This window comes from Panthera tigris, chromosome B3, assembly GCF_018350195.1.
Source record: "Panthera tigris isolate Pti1 chromosome B3, P.tigris_Pti1_mat1.1, whole genome shotgun sequence".
Classification (NCBI taxonomy): Eukaryota; Metazoa; Chordata; class Mammalia; order Carnivora; family Felidae; genus Panthera; species Panthera tigris.
Genome location: NC_056665.1, coordinates 63,244,158 through 63,252,267, shown reverse-complemented (window position 1 = coordinate 63,252,267; position 8,110 = coordinate 63,244,158).

Below are 8,110 nucleotides of genomic sequence, written 5' to 3'. Positions count from 1 at the left end.
GGAAAATGTAATGAATTCTTCTGAACTTTTTTTTCACAAGAATTCCTATTAAGCAAGATCTTTCCATCTATTGATGGTTATTTATAACTGGCTGGTGATGATTTATGATTTCATGGCAGTAATATGCCTTTTAAAGGGAAACAACAAGAGTTTTAAAAAAAAAAGTTTCTCTGAGGAGGAAGTTCACTGTGTCTCTTATCATTTCAACTATGTAGTCATATAAATGTTTGCTCTTAGGGACTTTCCAGAACATGGCCTTAGTTTCTGGTCTCTTTTTCCACTCCCAGGTATACTACTTGGCTGTGCTGTGTGCTAAGGATCTATAAGACAGTGGATGTGAATACAAGCAAACAGAATGTGGGTGGGGTTGGAGGAAATCACTGCCCAGAGAATAAGAAGACCAGGATTCTCTTCTCAACTCAGCTCTGCTGTTAACTAGTTGTGAGGCTTGAGGCTAACTATGCAGTCATTCTGAGCACGGGTTTTTCCAATTTATAAAAAGAGGGGCCAGGTTTAGATAATCATCTTGGTTCTATATCAAAGATAGAAATGTAGGGGAACTGTCTCCATTTAAACAACTATTCCTTCCGGCGGGGGGGGGGTGGGGGGGGGGGAGGGCTGGTGAGATCCCCGTGGTGGAGCCAGTGTAGCACTGCCCCCTGGATGGGACCATGAGGAGCCCGGGAATCCCATTCCTGGCAAAGGTTCTCAGCCCAGAGACCCACCCCTGTATCTGTCTAGAGGGAAGAAGCCACACCCTTCCCTCAGGTTCTTGATAAGGCCTGTTATTCCAAACAGGGGGCACAGGTGGGCATTCTGTTCCTGTACCCTTTCTGCCCTTCAAGTACTTGGCATATATTAAAGCCTTCTCCCTACCTCTCAGGACACTATGATACTCAAACTAATGTGCACACTAAAGCAAGAACATTAACCCAAGATTTTTTCATACTGCTTCTTCTCATTAAAAAATAATCCAGGGGCACCTGGGTGGCTCAGTCTGTTGAGCAACCATCCAACTCTTGATTTCAGCTCAGGTCATGATCTCACAGCTTGTGGGATCAAACCCCACGTTGGGCTCTACACTGACAGTGTGGAGCCTGCTTGAGAGTCTCTCTCCTTCTCTCTCTGCCCCTCCCTGGTTAGCGCTGTCTCTCAAAATAAATAAATAAGCATTTAAAAAAAAATCTGGTTTTCCTTATCACATAAACATATTTGTTAAAATACAGGTAGAAAAACTTTTCAGAATGGCTAAAATTAACTCATTGTCATTTGTCAAACAACAAATGTTGGCAAGGATGCAGAGAAAGGGGAACACTTTTACACTGCTGGTCGCAGCGTAAATTAGTACAGCCATTCTGGAAAACAGTACGGAAGTTCCTCGAAAAATTAAAAACAGAGCTACCCTACAACCCAGCAATTGTACGACTAGGTATTAATCCAAAGGATACAAAATATGGTGATTCAAAGGGGCACATGCACTCCATTGTTTATAGCAGCACTATCTACCATAGCCAAATTATGGAAAGCTCCCAAATACCCACCAAGTCACCAAGTGAAGAATGGATAAAGAAGATGTGGTGTGTATATATATATATACACACACACACACACACACACACACACACACACACACACACACACAATGGAATACTACTTGGTTATGAAAAAGAATAAAACCTTGCCTTTTGCAACAGCGTGGATGGAACTAGAGTGTATTATGCTAAATGCAATACATCAGTCAGAGAAAGATAAATATCATCGATTTCACTCATATGTGGAATTTAAGAAACACAACAGATGAACACAGGGGAAGGGAAGGAAAAATAAGACAAAAACAGAGAGGGAGGCAAACCATAAGAGACTCATAAATATAGAGAACAAACTGAGGGTTGCTGGTGGGATATTGGGTGGGAGGGATGGACTAAAGGGTGATGGGCATTAAAGAGGGCACTTGTTGGGATGAGCACTGGGTGTTATATGTAAGTGATGAATCACTACATTCTACTCCTGAAAACATTATTATACTACATGTTAACTAACTTGGATTTAAATAAAATTTAAAAATTAATTAAATAATTACAGAAAAAAAATTTTAATTCATTAGCCCACCATTCAGAGATAATCAGATTTTGTATATATTATGTCAAAATTCTGTGTGTGTGTAACACATACACATACATTTTTTTAACTGGGAGAATTTACCAATTGAACATCATTTAAATTGGATATCCACATGCAAAACAATGAATTTGCACCCTTACCTCACATTATACATACAAATTTGCAGAGACTGAAATTACAGGTGCATGAAACATTCCCTCGCTTTTTACTGGCTTAACCATCCTACCCAAACCACCTCAAATATCTCCTTCTCAGTAAAGCTTCCTCTGACTCCTGCCATATTCTGAAGTCTAAATGATACCTCCCTCATTTATGGCTTTGTTATATCTTATACACACTTCACTTATAGCAATTACCTCACAAATTTAAATTTAAAATGCGATTATTTCCTGAAAGTTGGTCCAGAATTTCTGCTACTAAGGCACTTTTTCCACATAAAATAAAAAGTCATTAGGGACTGTATTATCTTTGTCCCTTTCCCCATCCAGTCACCACAATAGAATTTTTCACTCACCCTGGTGACACTATTCAACTTCTGCACAATCCTGCAATAAATACCCATTTCATCACAGTATCATAATGGCCAGACCATTGATCCTTTCCTTTAGCTTTACACAGAATAATACTATTTCTTCAGCAATCAGTTCTGATTGACATCACAGTTATCACTTCTTTTATTCTCTGGGCTTGATAAAGCACCAGCTGGGTCCAACAAATGTAACAACAGCGGCTTCCAGCCAAGTGTAGGACTAAGATTTTCGTCAAGAAAAGATTCCCCATGGAGTATAATGACAAAAGTACACAAATGTGTACTAACATTCTGGCTGTGGCAGAGGGAAAATCTTGTGTTCAAAGAGGTTCAAAGGCTCACAGAGAGAAAAGTGAGTGCTCTGTTTCGCTATCTGGTCAAGGGATTGCCCCAAGAGACGAGCATGCTATCCTTGTAGAGGTAGCTGGGCCCTTACCATCATGGCCTTTGAAACCTGACAGCAGAGAACCTCAGGTCCCTCTCCTGCCTGTTCCTCTGGGACTTCTCAGTCACATACAAGCAGAGAACCAGCCGGTTGTCATTCAGTCTCTAGGACAGTCTTCCACTACTCATCCACACATGCTCACCGGATTTGCTTTACAGTGGAAACATCCATGGTGCTTTACGGAAACAGACAGGAAAAACAACAATGCCTAATCTCATCTGGACTAGGAAATATCCACCTGTCTTTCTCCCTCCCCCAAGTCACCTCAGTGCTACTACCAGGAACATAAAAAATGTAAATACAATCTTTTGACTCATCTGATTAAAAACTGAGATGAGAGCACTCTTGAAAGCAGCCTGAAATCCAAATTCCTTTGCAAGGCATTAAGGGATTTCCCAACCTGGCATCCACCTATCTTCCCAGCAATATCCTCAGTTTCTCCCCAGAGAATGTAAATTGGCACAGCTGCCATGGAAAACAATATGTAAGTTCCTCAAAACATTAAAAATAGAACTACCATACCATCTAGAAATTCCACTTATATATTTATACAAAGAAAATAAAAATACCACTTCTAGGAGATACATGCACCCCTATGTTTTTGTTGCATTATGCACAATAGCCAAGATATGGAAGCAGCCCAAGTGTCCATCCATAGACAAGTGGAAAAAAAAGATATGGCGTGTGTGTGTGTGTGTGTGTGTGTGTGTGTGATGGAATATTACTCAGTCATAAATAAGTGAAATCTTGCAATTTGCAACAGCATGGATGTACCCAGAGGGTACTATGCTAAGTGGAGTAAGTCAGACAGAGACAGAGAAAGACAAATATTGTATTATTTCACTTATATGTGGAATCTAAAAGAACAACCATAGGTCTCCCTTTTTATATTAGAGCACGTTTATCCCTAGCTGCTTTCAGAATTTTCTCTTTATCCTTGTATTTTGCCAGTTTCACTATGATATGTCATATGTTTTCACTCTTATGTGGATCCTGAGAAACTTAACAGAAACCCATGGGGGAAGGGAAGGAAAAAAAAAAAAGAGGTTAGAGTGGGAGAGAGCCAAAGCATAAGAGACTCTTAAAAACTGAGAACAAACTGAGGGTGGATGGGGGGTGGAAGGGAGGGGAGGGTGGGTGATGGTATTGAGGAGGGCACCTTTTGGGATGAGCGCTGGGTGTTGTATGGAAACCAATTTGAAAATAAATTTCATATATTGAAAAAATAAAAAAATAAAAGAACAACCAAATCAACAGCAACAGACTCATAAACATAGGAAAAAAACTAATGGTTACCAGAGGAAGAAAGGTGTTGGCCAGGGGTACAATTAAGTGGTTGAAGGAGATTAAGAGGTACAAACTTTGAGTTATAAAATAAGCAAACCATGGGGATGTAATATACAGCTTAGGGAATATAGTCAATAATATTGTAATAACTTTGATGACAGATGGTAACTAGACTTATTGTAGGAATAATTTTTTAACATATAAAAGTATTCAATCACTATGATGCATGCCTGAAACTAATATTATATATTCATTGTATTTCAATCACAAAAAAAAAAGTTTCTCCCCATGCACTGTACGTTCTGACCTCCTCATACTGCTCACAGTTTCCTTTATATATTGCACATTTTCATTATGTTATTTTTCCTTTCACTATTTATTTTACCTAAAAGCTATCATCACTTCATACACCTGACAAACCCCCAACGATTTTTTGAGAAACATCTCAAATGTTACTCACTCCTCTGATGCTTTTCTCCAACTATCTAAGGTCAAATGAACCAGCCCTTTCTCTGTGCCCCTGTATGTTGCCCTTATTCTGATTTTCCCAAGTCAACAGGTGGCAGAGCCAAAACCCAAATCAGGTCTTCTGACTCCAAAAATTGGGGCACCTGGGCGGCTCAGTCGGTTAAGCATACAACTTCAGCTCAGGTCATGATCTCATGGCTCATGAGGTCAAGCCCTGCATCTGGCTCTGTGCTGACAGCTCAGAGCCTAGAGCCTGTTTTGGATTCTGTGTCTACTTCTCTCACTGCTCCTCCCCTTCTCATGCTTGTCTCTGTCTCTCGCCCTTAAAAATAAATGGATATCGAAGAAAATTCAAATTTTAAAGTATTTTTGCTATGCTGTACTACCAGTGGAATCATGTTTTAATTCAGAATGTTTAGTGGCTTGTCAGTGGTAGGTATTCAGTAAGCGTGTATTCAGAGAATGAATGACAACCTATAGGTACCTTCTGTCCTCCTCACACTTCATTCTCCAAAGTAGAGATTACCAAGGAAGCTTGGCTTCTTAGAGGCATCCAACTCATGGGGTACTACATATCATGTAATCATGCCCCAGTTTAGGAATACCACAAGTATGTACCATGTAATTATGCTGGTCCTCCACTGAAGGTCATGATGCCTGTTTGGCCAGGGACAAGGGAAAGAAGAAAAAGAGAGTAGTGTGTAATGTCCAGAGAGAAGCCTGGCCCAAAGAAACATTTCCCTTTCAACTCCCTCTGAACATTTGAGCCCTGCAGGGGCCAGTGGCCAAGTCTGAGCTGAAAGTATCACGTGTTTGGGAAACAGAAGCCAGGGTGTCATGGCAATATAAATACAAGGACAGATAGGACAAGCTGGCCCTAAGGAAAGATGCCGAGCCCAAGATTTGGGCTGTGAATCTACTCTCTGTAAAAGAAAAAAAAGTAGAAGACAAAAAGGAAAAATAAACTTAATTTTGACTTTTTACCAAAAAAACTATTCAAGAGACAGCAAATACAATCCTCCCAACTCACTGGATGCTGAGCAGAACATTGAGACACCCACCCTTCAAGGAAGAATGAATAAGTAATTCAAAATGGGGTTTCCTGCCCTCAGCTTAGGGCCTGAAATCATCCATTCTGCCAGCAGTATTCTGTCTGCCAGCCTACCTGCAAAGAAAGGTGCCATTTAAAATCTCACATCCACCTAAGATGGCTGTTGTACAAAACCCACACTCATAGGCTCCCCTCAAATCCTGGTCTGGGAGAAGGAAAAAGCAAAGGAAATACTCTGGCAGGTCTTCTGGACTTTAGGAATTCCACAAGCAAAGACATTGCCAAGATCTACTTGACAGGATATACAGAGTTAATAAAGTGAGTGCTCTCAGAAATTCCAAATTATTTTTTAAAAAACCTTATGGTTTCCAAAAGTCAGTATATTTTGAATGTAGGGATAATCATGATCTCCTGGAGGTGTGATTATCAGTCTTGGGCTGTTCTCACACCTTTGCATTTGGAATGGTCACTCCTAAGGACTATGAAGTAGCAGGCTTGTTTGTTTAAGGCCATATTGTGGTGCCATGATGGAAGATGTCAGCCAACAAGAACACAGAATGATGCAGTCCAAGGAAAAAGGTCAGAACCGGCTGTCATAGAACCTATTGTCACTTTGATTATAAACTGTCTAGGACAGTACTAAATGTCTTTAGGTCCCACACAATATCAAGTACACTGTAAATATATATTCCAAGTTTGATGTTGAGTTCATTTCCTTTTTTTTTTTAAACAACAAAAAGGACTGCTGGTGCTTACTTTGTTCCTTTTCACAAAAAGCCACTCTACAAATCAAAGATGCACTAACATCTCACTTCTTCTTCACATAACAAGAAAAAATGGCATACAGAGAAGGAGAGGTCAATGGATCCTCAAGGGTTAAAGGAAAATTTTATCCCCTGCTCTAATATCATCATATCCCCAGTGAGGACTTCAAATGTGTTCTCTCCTGACTTTCTTGGATTGCCATGAATTAATACAGCATGGGAAGGAATAACATTCTTTTAGCAAGTAGTTATTGAGCACTCTTACTGTGAGCTAATCATGGTACTTCATGTCAGGAATGCAAAGGTGAATAGAAGATGCCCCCTACTCTCAAGGGTGTCATTAGGTGAGTATCATCCAGATGACTACTATTGCCCTCATTCTGGCCCCCCGCCCAGGATCCTTGCCTTCCACTCATTTCTCTCTGATCTTACATGACTAGATCTGTCCCCTCCAAGTTAATGTTTCTTGGATCTATAAATCTAACCCTGATGTCTAATCTCTCTCAGCTTGTATAAAACCCAACCAGTGCACATGGTTGTCCTATCATTGATTCATGCATGAACTGGTCCAGACACCCTTTTTTCCCCAAGATGCCCACCCATCAGAACTGGCTCATCTTCCTAACTGCCCCATTCCCTTCAATACTAGCCCCATTCTTTGTCTTCCAGACCTTCTTCCTACTTCTTCTTTAGCCCTTTATTTCTATCCTAGTACTAGGTCACAGCCCTTGTCCTTTAGAATGGCTTTCGGTCTTTTCCAGCTTTCATCACATAGGTTTATGCCTCACTAGCTAACAAAGTGCCTGACCTCTCAGCTCCTTCAAACATCTTATATAACCTTGCAAATTTTTTTAATGCATTCATCATGTTCCTATTCTTAAAATTCAGTGGCTCTCTTTGGTCTGTCTTGCCAAACATACACTCTTTTAGGGGCACCTGGGTGGCTCAGTTGGCTAAGCGTCCAACTACGGCTCAGGTCATGATCTCGCAGTTTGTGAGTTCAAGCCCCACATAGGGTTCTGTGCTGACAGCTCAGAGCCTGGAGTCTGCTTGAGATTCTGTCTCTCTCTCTCTCTCTCTCTCTCTCTCTCTCTCCTCTCCTACACTCGTACTCTCTCTCTCAAAAATAAATAAACATCAAAAAAAATTTAAACGTACATTCTTTTATAATTCTCTATAGTCTGATCTTTCTTTAGTTAAATGATGTTATTTCCAATGACCCTCCTTACCCCTGACCTCTATTCTCATCAGGCTGGTTTCCATCTTGATGTCATTATTGAACCTGTTCTCCATCTCACCACACCACCACCATCATCCACGCCATGATTCACTTAATCAAGTATTCAACAAGTACCTACTGTGTAATACACACTAATCTGAACTGTAGAAACAGAACTTAACAGTCACATGTCTTACATTCATGGGCCTTAACATCTACTATTGCA